At 36.7% G+C, this 18,404-nt stretch overlaps 1 long non-coding RNA gene across 1 annotated transcript in view; it reads left to right on the top strand.

Moving 5' to 3' along the window:
• The window catches only part of LOC139774733 (uncharacterized), a 109,009-nt gene that overhangs the window by 49,465 nt on the left and 41,140 nt on the right, over positions 1 to 18,404 (top strand). Inside the window, exon 2 of the long non-coding RNA XR_011718659.1 lies at positions 10,960 to 11,154. This is a non-coding gene — a long non-coding RNA (uncharacterized lncRNA). The remainder of the gene's footprint in view (positions 1 to 10,959; positions 11,155 to 18,404) is intronic.

Below are 18,404 nucleotides of genomic sequence, written 5' to 3'. Positions count from 1 at the left end.
ACGTGCCGTTGTAACTACGTACCACCCGGCAGTAGATATTACCGCATGGATGTGGGAGCGACAAGCGAGACTCCGCAGCATCTGCGAGTGCAGCTGGCTCTCGATATTTCTCCCGTTTCGTTCGCGACGCGGCTGAGCGCCACGACGTTTTTCACGGCGGGATTTATGGAAGACGATACTACTCGCGGTTCACCTCCGTTTAACTTGACCAGTACAAGTATGGCGAGAAACATTATTCCACATATATTCCCGACACGCACAAACAGTCCTCCGTGTTATTACGGATTAATGGTTCATTTTCGTCCAAACTCACTAGGAGGGCGAATATTCGCCAAATGGTTGTCGGACCCTTAAACGCATTTTTTCCCTTGCTTTATGTACCTACATTCAGTTACGAATAAGAAGAATGATTAAAGTAGCGAACGTAAAAAATGTATGTGAGCAACAAATAAGATAAAGATTTCAAGATTTTATTTATGAATATTGGAAATAGTTATACACAAACTTGTAATTATAACGGATTTAACTGCAAAATATTCTATAAGACAAAATAGCAGTTTTAAATGTCTTTTCCTAAAAACGGTATTTTTTTACACGCCTTTATTGGGTTTCGCTTCATTAAACGCCTATTATCAATTTCGTTAAATCTAATCTCAATGCAACTGATGTAGATTATTTTATTGATACTATTAGGAAGCAATTCAATTTAAAAAGCCGATTTAGTTTCTTAATTGTAGCACGGTTTTTTTTCATTATAGTCACAGATAAATAGTATGCTTTTCAAGTGATCAATTGAGTGTATAACCTTTTCCATCCTTTATCAATATTAAATCTATCCCGAAATAATAATCATGTTAAATTAATTTAACTAGCCATACGAATACGCTTATCATTGTGCTCTGCAAGAAGGTACGCGCGCGGAATACGCTGATAAGCGAGCCATATGAATATATCTCTTCGGAAGGTACGTATTAAGCACAGAGTGTGAGCGTAAAGGAGACAGAGAGAAATGGAGTCGAAGGAAAAAAGTTGCCCCGTCGCGAATTCCACGAAACGGACGGATGGCGCGGCAAAATAGCGGCATGGGGTGCGGTATAGCGGGGTAAGAAATCCGTTGTACGTGTTAATGATTCTTTTTACGAGGACAAACGACCGCGGACGATAAATGCCGGGAAGGGTGGATGGAGCTCCGGTGTGAGGGTGGCAGGCGGGGACGGAAATGGGGGATGTCCGTGAATAATGATCTCCCGGGCGAGCTGAGTGCCATTGCGAGACACTTTTTAATCCCTATCACCGATTTCTCCAGTTATGCATGGTCGGCACGCGATTAGGTACAGGGAAAGAATGGGAGAGTAAATGTGTTTTGTAAATTGTCGTTTTCGTCGAGGCGAAACTGATATAGCAAGCGATTCCCGTCGTTTTTCTCCGCCTTCCATTGTGATATAATGATATGCGATTTCATGTAATATAATTCTTCATATTTCTTAAATCAGGAAATTTAAATTTGTTAAAAGCTTTACTTATGGTTTCTTATTTCCAAGAGCCCGCAGTTCGCATTCGTAATGTTAATCTTGTGTGTATATACTTAAGGAAAAAGACCATTAAAACTCGGATCTTCGGCTCATTAGAGCAGCGCACATCTTTCTGCGCTTTATTAAATAAAAAATGTATATGGTCAAATAAGGAAAAATATAATACAATAATGTTCATCATACGTAGAACGTTACATATTCAAATAGAAATAATAGATTATTTATGTAGATATTACAGTTATTAATTTTTTAACTTTTAATTAAATAATATCTTTATTTATGTAATAGTATAGATAAAGATTTAGTAATATATGCAATCGCGTTGTGGAAATCACATCGTAGACAGTCAACGGTGAATAAAAAAATTGCAAATTAAAATTTCGACTTTATATGTATAATGCAGTTTGCATTTTATTGCACACACCAAAAACTTTGAATATTGAAAAAATTGGAATTTTTCATGAAGCATCGAGATATCTGCGAATGAATGCGAAGCATATACATTGTGCATACTGTCCAATAATTAAAAGCAAAATTTTTAATTAATATTTTTAACAACTTCACAAAGCAAATGCATATAAATGTTTGTCACATCTCGCGTATTTACATGACACATATGTTTGCTGAACAGTATTTTTAATTAAATTTATTTTTCTCGACCGTATTTTGTTCCGCGACTATTTTTGCTTGATTTCTGAAGTCTGGGATTTGTTGTCGGAATGAAAAAGTTCAATGTACGATCAATTGTACAGCCCAGTTTTGGATTCTTTCCCTTGGCATTAACGACTCGTCACAGATGATATTTCCCATCCGCTTTTAACTTTTTTCTTCGCACTTTCAAGACCTCCCTTTTTCGGCAGCTCTACTTTAAGTTCTTTTCTCACACATACATAAAGTAATATTTTATACGCAAATAAGAAAAAACGATATAAGCTTATAATTAAATGACTGCTCAGCCATTGTGTTGCTCAGTGTTGCTACTCAATCAATATCTCAATATCTCAAAATTTATTTACTTTTGCTATTGATAGATTTAAGTTATATTAATTATTTGAGCCAAATGTAAACGCTCAGTATAATAAATAAATCGAACGATCTGTATTTCGCTCTTGAAACTATGAATATCTCATGATTTTTGTATATAAAAAGTGCTTTTTACTTGACTGAGAACACAGAAGAATATTCTTAGAACATACTTCTTTGTTCAGGTGAGAGTCATCGAGTGATATTTTACTTTTTCTGACTTCCTCTCCTCTTGATGTTTCCATCGGAATTTCTCAGCGCGTGCTTTTGTCGCGATTGTTCTTTCAGTTCGAAGAGCACGTACGTTTCTGAAACGTTTTGATCTCAGGATCGTGTCTATTTGCCGTCTGACAAACTCAATTACTATATCAGAAACTTTATTCGCGAAAAGATGTGTGTGACGAAAAGTGAAAATAAAGCAGACTTTTTAGGTCTTACTTTATAAGAATTCTTTATAATCTTGATTTTTTTCGTAATTAAAAATTCTTTAAATCAATATTCGCCATTTTTTAGTTCACAAATTCGAGATGTTTGTTTTTAATTTTATCTATTTTGATTACAAAGTACTTTTTTTGTCCTTCCAAAATTACAGATAATTACGTTAACATGTAAAAACATTCATAGATCGATGTCCATGATAAATTTGATTTTATTAACTTGCTTTGAAAGGAAATGCAGTTCCGGATTTCTATTGGTGGCGAAACGTATGATCACGATCCTGACCTCTCGTAAAACAGATTCCTCGCGATGTACGTTTGACGGTGCACGTGCTTTGCATCGATATATTTCCGTGTAAATTCGACATACGCCCCCTATGAGATTTCCGGGTTGCCTTGCCTTGCCTTTGTCGACATACCGAGAGAATTTGCTTTATTTTTTAAGAGTTTCCTTTAAGAGCTAAACCTCGAACGTATACTGAAATATTGAAATCGCGTAGCCATTTCGATACATTTCTTCTCTTTTCGCAACGAACAAAGAAGAAATATCTTTTGTAGTTTAAAAAATTGTCTTATTTATATATATTTGAGACTTTAAATTCAAATTCTTATTCCCCGAGATGTGAAAGAAATGTATTCCAAAAAGTGTGTATATGTAAATGTAAAATGCGTAATACAGTTAATGGAAGAAAAGCAGCGATTGGTTTCGCGTTGGAAAATCGCAACGCGTGTGCGAGAAAAGTTCCGAGTTTTGTAGGAAAATGTTCTCGCCATCGATGATTCCATTAAGCGAGATAGTCTTGTTTTATCGCGGCGCGGCGCGGGCGTTCCGATTCTCGATTTGAGTTTCACGCCCGTGTATATGTTCTCGTTTTTGTTCCCGAGGCTCTGACACTCTCGCTCGTGGGCGGGCTCCTTATCGAAACGGCGCGTATGCAGAAGTGAGATGTAGATGCAACCGAGGAATCGAGCTGCTTTTATGCGGGGAGAAGAAGCCCGTGTATATGCGAGGGGCAAGCGAGGGAGAATAAAGTAGGAAGCATCGAAGTTTTGTTCCATTTCAGAGCAGCGCTCCCAGGTGGCTTTGATATCGTAAACGCCTCCGTGCAGTATTCCCGCTTTCCCCCGGCTCTTTTGTGCACGTTTACTGCACACGTTGCTTGCCTGACATCCTGGGACATAGATCTTGCCGGACAGCTTTCCGAGCCGGTCGGTGCATTAAATTTGCGGCGACTGTTAGACCGATCAATGAGCCTGCATCAGACTGTCGATACCAATTCTCCCTCTAACGAGCATACCGACGAAATTGCTTTTTACGCTTTCGTTTCTCAACCCGAGTATTACGAGAACGAGAGTGACGCGGATAGAAATATAGGTCGAAGAGGAAGAACTCCTCGCTCTCACTAATATATAAGATAATATTCCATTATCTTAACATAAAACTGGAAAGAGACTTGTGAGTAGCGTTGCGAATTCGAGTTACATTGTTTTCCTTCGCGCGTGCAAAGGCACTTGCGAATCCTCCTCACTTTATCCCGTGTATAGAGAGGATACCCAAGCATGTTAAATACAAATGCTCTCAATCTCGATAGCATTCGCTTCGTGATTTCTTACTAGCCAGTGCCGCACATATGCATCGATCTTTCTCCGTATCTATCTATCTGGCCCCGCTGTTCTTTTTCTTTCTCGTACAAAAGTACATACGACGGTGAACGCGCGCGTAAATCTTGATAGATAAATCTCTGCGCACAAGTTGAAACGATGTCCGTTTCATCGTCCGCTCGACAACCTGCACGGTTTTCTCCAAGCAGCCTGATCTTGACAAACGTTCTCACATACCTTGTACAATTTTCTCTTTACTTCATTTTTATTCTTTACTCCACCGTGAATAGATATAATACAATTCAATAGTGTAATTTATACTTTTAATTAAATATTTGCTTTTAATATATCAATACTAAATATTTATTTTATATAGCTTGCAAAATTATTGGTACACATTAACATTTTTAATACTTTTAAATCATCCTATATAAGAATATATAAAACTTCGCTGCGAATCTGCTATGTATCCTTTATGCAAAGTACTACAACGTGTAATAACGGGGTTGAAAAGTGCATTTGATATTTATGCGTATTGCGTTTGTGAAAACGTTTTGCTTTACTATGCAATTTCGTACTCCACTTATCATCGAGACTATAATCGTAAAGCAGCTAGAAATATTTCCAGGGAAAGGTTCAAGAGATGGAAAGTAACGGTGTACTTATCGACGTTTATATAACAGTAAGAATATTATAACATCATTTTATATGTATATATTTTGGGCCTCTATAAGCGAATTTGCAACTTTTTAAGCGTTATTTGTGAACGCTAGTAAATGTATATAAAATTCTCCGAATACCTAATTTATCATCAACTTATCACCTGCTTTATCTACATCGTATAAAGCGCATACGTTTATAGCCTTATAATTGGCAGAACATATCGCATTCTCCATCTGCTCCGGCTTATCCCAAAAATAATTAACGTATTTCTATTTGTGCACGACTTTCATTTTAACGCTAAAGTTGATAGTTGTCTTCGACAGAATTAATATAGCAAGTAGATATCTATCTGCTACGCTAAAAATGGGGCTTCCTCTATTATATAGATATATATAGAATCTATTATTACACACAATAAAATAACGTAACCAAACAGTATCGAGACATGTATCTTACAAAAAGACGAAGGCGATGATGATCGGTTGTAAAATATTGCATATAGTTAATATATAGTTTTTTCTCGAATTTATATAGAAATGTTTTTAAAAGCCTTATTATATGCAATCTATAATAATCTATAATAATAATTGCAGCCTTGTTAAAAGTTCTTCGATATAGCATTATTATGCATTTATACGGATAATGACACCTACAATGACACTTGTTGCATCTAGTGCGCAACATGTAACATGTTATCTTTTATCAATTTTTAAGAAAACAATTTGAAACCTCATCCATTCTCTGAGATTTCTTTTTTTGTTTTTACAATTGTAAAACAAATCACTATGTTGGATGTCAATTATATCGCGCGTGTCCGATTTTATTTTCTTATATTACAGTCGTTGCAAAAATGCGAGGATTTTATCGTCGAATCTGAAGCGCCCCGACGTCGTTACTGTCATTCCTTGCAGGCGCAGAAACGACAGTGAAATTTACGAGCCACCATCAACGAGAAAGCGGTGTCTCAGCGTGAGAATCAATTAACGCTCGCCACAGAAAACGACGAGCGGAGAGGCGAGAGATGGAAGAGCAGAGGGCGAGAGATTTGAGTTGAGCTTCTGAGGAGACGGAGACTCTCGTCTAGAGGATCACGAAGATCCGGAACCTTGCGGCCGGTCTGTAAACACCGACGGACCGCCGTCGCTCTAAACTAAGCAAACGTGTTACATCCGATGCATATGCATCGGTCATTTCCACTTGGCTTGGTCGCATAAATTCTGATTGGGACCCTACGCGCTGTATGCGGTGACGGTTTGCAAATCAGACGTAGAATAGTCTTGCGGCGTTCGTCAAACAACTCCTCTTCCTCTTGATCATCAGTACCCCATTCATTATAATCTGCCTGTCAGCTGCCCCTCATTGAGTTTATCGTCTTTAACCCACCAATGTACTACGGGCGTTAAATTAACCTCGCTCGAGTATGTTATACAAAATACATGCTGACAAGCAGCAAATTTTGGTATTCCGTCGAGAATAAAATCGAAAGGATACTTATAGGGTCTGATCAAGTTTCTTATTATGAAAACATCGACTTTCTGTTCTTCAAAATCTATACATGAATAAAAGTCTAGAATACAGTAGTATAGAACACACTAGTCTGTATGTAAATTGCTTACATATTTAATTTTGGAGATATTGATTTACTAAAATTTTAATTTTAATTTTAATAATTATCTTAATGTTAATTCATTATTTGATTTTAATCTTAATAATTATCATTGATTTTATTATTGCTATTTGGAAATGAATACGATAATAAATGAATACTATACCAAAAATATTTTGCTTTTGTCTTTCTCTAGTATTGGAAAAAGGAGAAGAGAACTAAGATCTCTGGGAAACTTAGAAAACTTACTTTATAACTTTATATCGCTCGGTTAAATCGGCGGGAAGTAATCCGTTGATAATACGATAACACGTGTAATAACAAAAAGAGTGGCGGAAGATGAGCGGTAATTAAATTATGCTCACCCCAAATAGCTCGGTAAACATTAGCAATAGCGTACACGGTCGGTGGGTGACGGCGTATTAATTATCCATAAGTGGGCTTACCCTGATCACGCAATTGACCGATTTAAAGTAAATTAAACACTCGAACGTACGTTTGTATTGTCCCCTTTGCAAAATAGCGCGACCGCGATGCGGTTTACTTTTTAGTTCTTGCAATTTATTCAAAGTTATATCCCAGCGCGTGAAACTCTTTCTCTCTTTTTTTTTTCTCTATCGTCTATCCACTGCACGTTTAATCGCGTGCCGAACAAGGGAACGCTTTTATCGGGATGGTACACAATTAGATTAATAAAACTTTGCAGCGGTGCGGCGTTCGCCCGGTCGGCCGCGCGTTATTTCACGCCGCTTGTTTCGCACGGGACCGCGATTCTATAAGGTTTGAGAATAGGATTTTACGTGCCCAACGCGATTAAATGCTCGACTCGCGTCTGCGATTATTGTGCCGCAATCGTTAAGACCAGGTTGTTTTTTTTTTTGCGACGGCGAGGGCACGTCGCCGTCGGATGTGTTTGCAAATTTTACGGCCAAACTGATTTTCTACGCTCACTGCAGTGGGATAATTGCGAAAAGCTCCGGTTTAATTCGGAAGCTGATTATATTTAAATCATATGCATAAGACACGATGTAGATGGATAAAGTAGAAAATGCTCGATTTACGAAAAGTTGCAATATGAAAATTCATATCTCTCGCAACGTATATTTTAATTATAAAGCTTAAACACTCGTAATTGTCTAGTTAAAATTTTATAACGTTATATTATAAAATTTTTAATTAATTTTAAAGTCTTATACACAACATGCCATTTTCAAAGCCGCTACATGAACGAAACAAAAAATTTTTCTTTATTTCTCAGATAATTTACGAAATCGATTGTTAAAATTTGTATTTAAAAATTATATTAATTGACTTTGTATTTTCACACATTAAGATCTTCAATATTAAAAATGTTCTTTTGAGTCTCATTTTTGTTATGATAAAGAGAAGTAAATTATTGAAAGAAACGATTGAGTTCCTAATGTGCGAAGTATTCTAAGAGTCAGATAATTACCGCGATGTTTGCAATAAAACTTCAAAAAAATTTGTCCTTATTTTGTTGGACTAGAATTACTTTAAAAGTCCGCAAATAGCTAGAAAACACAAGAAAGTTTATGACCTTAATGATGCATCTTCATCACATGCACTTTTTACTATTTGACCATGCTGGCGAGCCATTTTTACAACGTCATAATTGTTTTTCTGGTTACGTCGCAATTAACCGAGTGGTAACAAAGAGGCATCCGTATGCATTCCGCGTTTTCCGCAAACGCATAGAAAAATTTACAGAGATAACAACACCGTGAAAATTTTATTCTCTCGATATCAAAGATATATCTGATATTTTCTTTATACGTTAAATCCGGTTGTTTATATTCCTGTTCTCCTCCAGCTACCCACTTGGCTTTGAACATCGATATCTTTCGCATTGTACATTCGCCGCGTCGCGTGCCCGTTGTTTTGCGCGACAAAATTTATGGTATTGACATTATACCCGTTCGTATTAATAGATGCAACGCCAGCGAACGGGCGCACGTACGGATGCATCGCGCAGAATGCACACGTGTGTCCTTGCCGCTCGTGCGGCCTCAGCAGTGTTTGGACACGATTTAGGGTCAGGTGCATCGCCACCGTACCTGGGAGATACGCAAATGAAACCGGGGCGCGCGGAAATACGCTCGGGATTACATCAAACTGGAATTATATTCCATCGAATCATAAAACATTGCTGAAACGAATTGCACTGCCGCGACACTATTTTATCCTCGACAGCCATAAGCTGTAGTATAAAATACTTATAAAACGGAATGCCTTAAATATAAACAATGATTTCAATATTCGGAGATCGAGACGAGTTACCGAGAGCAAATAATCGGGGGGGTAAATTTCTTGTTATATTTATATTCCTTCTTTATTGTTTTTGTCTTCTTAATTCTAAATCTCGTTGATTTAAAAAGTATATAATTAATATTTGCGATAGAATGTGTCTGTTATTAATAATATTTTTTTCGAAAACAGATTTCTTAATGCTGCTGGATAATAAAATTTGGAAAAGGTATATTCTGAAAAATGCAACGGTTTGAGGGTGAAAATGGAAAGTTTTGTCTTCGTACTTTAGTGAAAAGAATGGCTTTTGTTCCTCTAATTGAAAATTTTCCCGGAACTTCATACCTTCTTCAGAATGTCCGATTCAATTAAATTTGCGTTAGCATTTCTTTCTACGACTTTTATATTGGAGCAGAAAAGTGAAGTTCGAGAGTGATTAATAACGGAATAATAATAGTTAACCAATTTGCGAAATTGTGAATAATCTGTCAAAGCAAAAATTATGAAACTCAGATAAAGTATGGTTTTGATATCAAATTGCGATGCCGGTTTTACATATCTGCTATAAGATTACAACTATCTTCTTTTTTCCTCTATAGAATTATAGAGAACTAACGCTAATAACTTAATAACGCTCCGAAATTATACATTTATAAATATACGTAATATTTTTAGTTAGGATTATCCCAATAATCTGCGTTATACATATTTTTATTTAATATGAAACTCCTGTTGTCACACCCACGACGAGGTATGGAAGGAGTTAAACTGTCCGGCTGCAATATCAACTACAATAAGTCCGAGTATAGATCCGAATTTCAGACCACAATCTCGTTCGCCAGCTACGAGCTCGATACATCTCGTGCTGGTGTGGCGGACGATTATCCTCTAACCGAACAGTTCGTGCGGCGAACCGTTTCGGAGATTTCGATCCTGTCGGCGGAATTTCGGAGGCGGATTAGGTGTATTTGCGCGCGTTCACGTAGACGTATTTCGTTGCGAGGGCAACGGATGACAGCGCGACGTTCCGTTCTGATCTGACGAAGGATCATCAGGGACGTCGATCCCGTAGTGACGCGCGTCCTGGCGACGCGACGCGACGACGGCGAACAAAACGTATTCTCTGACGCGGCGAAATTGCACGGCGGGGCTCCACCTGCAGCGTATCGACATCGGTTTTACGACGGCAGGTTGGAAGAATACGGGACCTTTCTGCGAGCTCGTTCGCTTTTATGAAATCGACTATTGTTACGACGTGTATGTACTGTATGTACGATCGGCACCGGACCGGCTGAGGTGACCAGCTGCCGGTTCGCTGTCCGGAAGCTGCCCGGAGGGCGAGCGAATGAGCGTGTCCGAGAAAGCTGTCGGGAACGGATACGATGACGAGTCCACGCGGGAAGGTGGAAACAGCGAGAACGGAGATGTACAGATTGGTCAGAAACGAGAACGACAACGAAAAAGAAAATAAATTGATAAAGACGGGAACATATAGCTCGCTGAAGAGAAAAAGGACAGAGATAAAATGATCGAGAAAGATAGAGGCGCATACAGGGTGTCCTGTAAGCTGATGTTCTTTCAAGATTCTACAAAACTGGAGTCAATTTTGTTACAGTAATGCTGTAACGCTAAGTATTTAGTTGAGCATTGAACTTCTGTTAAAATAAAGTACAATTAAATTGAATTAAAATCTTCTTTCATTAGTTTGCTTCTTTTAATTCGTGAAAACTCTTTAGTCTACAGTGTAGAATAATTTTGTAATTTTTGACAGTTCTTATTGTTAAAGCAATAAACATAATGTCTTAGTTAATCTTCGGTTTATTTGTTGAAGGTACATTAGCTTCTTTTGGGACACCTCATATACAAAAAGCCGACGCAGGAAACAGATAAAGATAGACAAGGCCAAGGAAAGAAGGTAGATTTATAAGGACGGAGACACGTAGTCCATAAGAAGCAATGGGCGAGGAAATGAGAGGGGATGTAAAGATGTGGACAGACTTCCTTTCAGAGGAAGGCAGGAAGAAAGGTAAGAAAGAGGCAGAAAAGAGAAATTTTCGCGATTTGATCGAGAGAGTTTTCATGAGTAGCTGTAGTTACGGCACGGGTGATACGTGAACCGAATAAAATCCGATGTCGAAAATATGCTCGCTCCAAACACCGCCTCGCGCCCGCCAAAAAAGCCGAACCGACCGCCCGAATCTTCACGATGCGGGATCTTTATTTCATGTTTTTACGGTCTTATCCCCGTTCAAGTGACTCGACTTTGTTCGTTTCCTTTCTCGGCAAGCTACCCCGTCGAAGCTTCGATCCGCACGGTCAACAAGCGCACCGGGATATCGATGCATATGCAAACAAACGGCGAAGCGTAGATTTTATGACTGCTTCGATACGTAGATCCATATTATGTCAACACACACACAATTTGAAAGAATTTCTATCTACCCACTTCACCGGGAAGAATCACATTACACAGATGTTTGCGACGAAGAGAATGTCTTTACAAGTTTGTCCAGAAAAGAATAGAATAGAATAAAACCAAATGGTAGAACAGAATGCAAAATTAAAATTTTGCGAGGGAAATAAAACCAATTAAAATCAGTATTAATAGATGTGTGGAACATCGTTTCAAATTAACATTTTCACTTTTCACAAATTACACGTTACAAATAGAGCTTTCGAAATGCCTTATTCTTAAGTATTTATTATTATATATAAAGATAACAAAATGGTTTTTTTATTACTTACGTAATGCTCTCTCTTTGTGTCTTGTAATTTGTAAGAGTTGATCAATTTGTAATACGTTATTAAAAATTCTTTCTTAGTCGATGGTATATGTAAATCATTTATGTAGCATTTTACAAGTCGCGAATTAAGACCAGCAGTCAAGACAAATCGGTGAGTTAAAAAACGAAGTATTGCCTGCACAAACAAAAAGACTAATAAAAATAGCAATACGGCGAGACGGTACTATTGAATAAAGATGAGTTGCCCGTTACTAAATATACAGATATAAGATTTTCACATAATCTCGAGAGATAGCTGCGAATAGATATTATTTTTCCGTATCTTCCGTTATCTCGATATTGCAATATATTTGCAAATATACATACGGAATGCTTCGACAAAATTTACATGCGCGTATCGAGTATATGTTATATATACTCAATATTATTAAAATTTTTTTCATTTGATATTATTTTCGATATTATTTGTCAATAATGACCAGCGGAAAATAAATGGAAATGACGGTAGACCATGTTACAATAATTTGCGGATAGCAAACACATTTATTAGTACGTTTGTCAGTAACCTTAACATCACAATGTAACATAAAAATTTAATAATTACACGACTAATATTTATATATTAAGTAAATATTTGTTGTGTGTTTTACATAAATTTATGTCATGCATTTTATTCATTATCATATTATTTATCAAATACGTTTCTTCTTGAATTATATAATTAATTTTTTACAATTATTTTTTATAGAAAGAAAGCAGAAGAAATTTCAAAAAGTTAAATATCACATGTCTAGCAACAATAATAATATAATTAATAGATCTGATAGAAATCTTGATACTGTAAAGTAATAGTATTAAATTTTTCTAGGAAAATTTCGCCGTCCAAGACTTCAAATTTATCTTCTTTTTTCCTCACACGTATGAATCCTCTCCGTTTCCTCACATCGAAAAATACTTACGGTGCTTTTATAGAACGCCTTGCACGAAACGCCGTGTAACCCCGAAGGAAATACGATCTGAAATATAACCGGATTAGTTTTTCTCGGCCTACCGCGAAAATCACTTCGCTGCTGTCTGACCATACGGCAGACTCTTTCTACTGAAAGATTTTCTTCTTTCGCATATCCCGTGTAAGTACGTATATGCAGCATTCCTATTCTCTCTTTCTTTGTCTAGTTTTTTCTTCTCTCTTGCCTATTCGCACCAAAAATTCTCTTATACGCAGAAAATCACGTAAATGTAAATAAACAATAAATATTTCGAAAGAAACAGAAACAGTTTTTATGTTGTGCGGATAATCGGCAGATGGTTATAGCGAAATGGACGAGCGGATGAGGTTGCGCGATCATTCCGGCTTTATGGGAAGCGACGATGGGATAAACTCTCAAGGGATCAAGGGATAAGAACAATTTCCGCGAGGTTTCATGGAACGGAAGAGTGACGCCGGCACCTTGATCCGTACTCTCCGTGACAAGACCGACGGACCACCTAACTTTTACTCCTTTCCTATTCTGTTCTCTTCCTCGAACTTAAACGTGCAGCGGAGAAAAAGAGAGTTGGACTCGAAAATCACATCTAAATCTATACCAATGGCATTTCTTTAACGCGCCAGATTTTAGATAAGCTTTCCTTTAATCCAAGAATACAATCTGATACAAAACTGAAGCGTAATTATTTAATTTGAAAATTAATGTTATGTGTAAAAAAACATCATATTTATAATATTAATAATTTAGTAGAGCCATTTATACTAATATTAGTTAAAATGAGAGTTCATTCTTTATCTCGTTTTAAGTGGTTTTTTTCCCACAAAGATATACCGTTTTATATAATTAAATTCTGATTAAATTTAATTTTAACACTTATTAGAGTAATCGAATATTTAAATTTGTTATATCAGATTATATTAGATGTTCTAATGTTATATTAGATATAAAAATTGTTTTTTTTCTGAGAAATCTATTATTAAATTAATGTATAACAAAATTAGTTGACAGAATATATCTTTCCTATTATACGAACAACGTCGGGTTATTCTTTGTGATATTTTTGTCTTATCTTTTTGTTTTTTCTGAACTGGATATGGATAATACGTATGACATTTTTGCAACAAGAATATTATCAATATTCGTATTCTGTAGCTTCCACATCGTCATCGCCATTCTGATTAAGAAAATATTATGCACTTCGTATGAAAGCCCGAAATGGTAATACATGTCAAAATTAGAAGATTCATATTTGTTCTGCTCGGACAATTTCATTTCGAAAGTAGCGCGCATCATATCAGTTGCATACATTCATATCATATCAGAGAACGCATTATAATGCAAATGTAGGTTCCGAATAACTCTCGTGTATTTTAGATTCAGTTCATTCCTCTAGTTAATTCGACCATTTTGCTCGGCATAAAACCAACCAGTGTCTAATCAGTTTTATGTTAATTTCTGTTATATGTATTAGTTATATGTTAAGAATTTTATTAAAATATATAGTTTTGACAATATCTGTTTATGAATAATTATAAAATAATTATAAGTGTACATGTTTAATCTTTATGTATAAATGTCACGCGAATTTTAAAAATATATAAACAGCAATTTTCAACTGTGTTTCGTAATAAATTTCAAGTTATTTATTTTTCAATGATATGAACGGTCTTAATGAAAAAGAAGGGTTATGCAATAGCTTCTCGAGGCATCATTTCGTCGTAAATCCAACCAAGATATCCTGCACACGACTGCAATATGAGCGTATTTACGTTTTAAATCATTTATACAGACTTAAGAACGGTTCATTTGTCATGAAATAAAAAACCCGGTCCAGCAGTTTTAGCGAAATAAACCGCAAAATCGTGTGATTTAGTACGTTTTATAGGTACAGCCAGGCCCTTATTCTCGACGTGAAGAGGAGCAATTAGAGGTAGACGTAAACAGCCGGTGATAAATTACACGAAGGGCTAGTGGGCCACTAGATCAATAGAGACTGCCGAAAACGTCTTTGTCCTGTGCAGCGTGGTGTTTACACGCGCGCGTATATAAGCGAATAGTTCTGGTATACATGACGCGACAGACGAAATAATAGCGCGTACAGCAGCGTTCATGAATTCTGAACTACATCAAGTCACGAATTTGATATCGTTATCTCTTTTTGTGCTTTCACGAGGATTTTTAATTTTTTTCTTAATTTTTATTTTTACTACGTGAATTGTATGGTATGATTCATAAATCATCGAATACATTTAAGAATCGTTCAGTATAGAATTACAAGATCATATAGATAATTAAGAAAATTTATAGAATTAAACGATTATTATATTGTATATATTATATAATCTGACTTAATAAAATGAATAATTATTGTATTATGTAAACTGATGTCCATCAAATTAAAAACCTATTAGAAAATTAGATCTTTATTGCAAATAACGTCAGCTATAATTTTGATTTATTTTACCGCAAGAGTGCAGGTGATGCACAAAGATAATGATCAGATTGATTAATAAATGTAGTAAAAAAAACGTGCAGCGGTAAAATTGACTACTAAGAACTTCGTTAAAAATAATATGCAGGATAAGAATAAGTAATTTGTATGCACGTGCATCAGTGTCGCCCGAATTCTATTTAATGAAAATGTATTCCGTGATACGATCGCTTCTTGGTCTCGGATATTGTTTTTTCCCTCTTCGCGTCGAAAAAACCTGGTTCGGAAATGTTGGTTCGCGAGCCAAACGACCAGTAGTTTCCGCCAATGTGGCCTGACAATAAACATTGGACTTGTCCGGCGGATGCTCTTACGCGGATACATACCAGGAACAATAGCATTTGCGGCCATTGACTCGAATTCCCCTCAATCTTCATTCCGTTGCACGTCTTTTCCAATCAGGGACTAGCTCTGTTGCCGCTCCATTTGTTAGTTTATCGACTCATCGTAAATTGCGTGTAAATATGCTCAAGGTCCATTAATGCTTAATGTCTGTGTACCGAACGAACGAAAATTGATGCGGAGAAACGTGAATATGAGATAAGTAAAAATATACGTATTTTATTTTCGCGTATATTTTATTTAAAAAGGTCTATATTATATACATTTTAAGCGTTTTATATTGTAAACGTAAGTTACAAAAATTGTGGAAACTTAATGAGAAAGCTAATACCTTTGGCTAATTGCCGCAATAATATTATGATAATTTTTAATATTTTATGTTAAATTGCCAAATCTTTAAATATGTGTGTCGAACGAATATTAGAATATTAAAATCGATAATACATGTTCACGGCACAAACGGAGCGGCTACACCTTCGGACAATGCAAATGGCTTAACTTAGCGAATTTATCCTAAAAAAAGAATCTATACGGCGGCACCAGATCGCAAACGGTTAATATCGGATCTAGTATCGGTTGCAGCTGTTCGGAAAAGCCGAATGAAACACGCGTGAAACACGATACCGAGCGCTTCAGCCCCCAAATTGATTTGATATATCGCGATACATACCCGCTCGTTGTGTCTCTCTATTTTTTTGGAGATCTGACGACGCGAATGTAACACTGAAACATCCACGGATTGATATCTTTGTCGCGCGCACAAAAGGCTGTTTTCTAAAAAATAAAGGACCTCTGAAAGTTGAAAGGATTCTCTCGCGTTACTGTTTCTTGTTGGCACGAACGCAATCAGACAAAGAGCTAACTTTTACAGAAAACGGAACACTAGTACTGTGTGACTTTAAAACAATTTAAGTGTAAATCTATACTTTTAAATTTATCGATGAGGATTAGTGATGCGATAATCAATTTCAAGTGTAAATCCATATACTTCCGAATTTATCGATGAAGGTTAATGATAATCAAGAGAGATGGATTTAAAGCATTGAAGAATTATTTTCGGAAAGAAGCATCAGTACGACTATCAGGGACGACTATTAACGAACATTTTGTATATTGAGAAGATAAAACGGTGTTAGTCACAGTGAATTTATTGCGGGTAAACAGCAATTAATTTATTAAGCTTTCGCAACGCGCATTAATAAGGATACTGAGAATACATTTACTCTCAGTTTAGCGAGTAAATTTATCTTTTACCTCTCCAGTTTTGGGTACGGGTTGTGGTACATGAGTACCGTGCCAAGGAAACGAAAGCGAGTAAACAACTTTGACTGCTAATGCTCAGAAGACGAGGAGCACTCACAGATAAGAAGGTAAACAAAGATGCAGTTCGCAGAACCGAACAGAGTCCAAGATGCACCCTTGTAAACAGCATCTCGATCCTTGCAACCACAACGTAGTAGCTACGTCAGGTTTACACGAAGCTAATAGAGGGAAGCAAGCCAAGTGGTATAGTGATATGCTAGACATCTACTCGTTTGAAATTAATGATTAAATTACAGTGAATTGCGAAGCTAGTCGGGTTGCCATGGAGATACAAATGATTATTAATAAGTTTAATTTTCGTATATATTTATAGGTACACACATACGCGTCGCTATACTAATATATTATTTATAAAATATTTAATTGCGATGGGGGGAGTTGTCAAGAGAAGTATTTAAAGTCATAATAATAATGAATTTAATTATCAGATTTTTTTATTTATAAGTCACTACTTAAGGGAGTAGACAACCTTGACAAGCAAAAAATTTATCCTTTTTTTTTCAAGTTAAATATTTAAGAAATAAAAAACTCTGAGTATTTGAAACTTTGGCACATAATTCTATATTCTTTTATGGCTTAAAAGAAAAAGAATAAATTTATGGTTATTTTAAAAAAGGTCTATTTTTTTTGCTTGTCAAGGTTGTCTACCTCCTAATTATTTGCTTGGCACAGTCACAACTCGAGAATACTCTCGATTGCTTATAAATAAAACTAAAATAAGCGAGGCATTCACCACACGATTCGTTACTATTTACGTGCAAACTCCGCGTTAAGAATTAAAGTTTATTCGTTTCTATTAAACAAAGTCGTGAAGTTTAGGTTTATAATATTGAAAATCTAGCTTGATCGTTACTCGAACCGTGAAACAAGTGGTAAATTTTTAACTGTTAACGGGAGAGCTGAAGAAAAAGGAGGAGCTATTGTTGCGCGTTGCAATGAATTCTGTAAAGCTCGGCAGTCTCGTGGGCCTTGAATGTTTCAAGAGCGGTGGATACAGATCGGGCCTGCGGTTGCTGGCATGACACTAGCAATCCATTCGGCTGTGGAGAGACGCGAAGCATCGCGCGGATTTAACGGATAACGATTATAGCCGCCGCGCTTTTTCCGTCTTTCTGCGGATTTACGAGCGGGCAACGTCAGCTCGTGGTATAAGGCGGATTCGTCGGTATATCGGATATTTTTATCGATGCTCGCGACGGGGGGGAGGGCAAGAGGTTGCTCCCGATGGCGCGCGATGGGTCCGGAGATTGGGTCGAGCGTGAGCTGAATCTCCTTTTGAATACGGATGAGCGGTATGATGAAATTTGCACGCGCACGATCGCGCGAATTCGTGTATTCGCGCGCGCTTTAAACGCGTTCGCGACCGATTTGAATGGCCAAACGGATT

This window comes from Temnothorax nylanderi, unplaced genomic scaffold (genome assembly GCF_030848795.1).
Source record: "Temnothorax nylanderi isolate EJ_2023f unplaced genomic scaffold, tnyl_v1.0 TNYL_tig0086_pilon, whole genome shotgun sequence".
NCBI lineage: Eukaryota > Metazoa > Arthropoda > Insecta > Hymenoptera > Formicidae > Temnothorax > Temnothorax nylanderi.
This window is presented reverse-complemented; position numbering and strand designations above follow the sequence as displayed.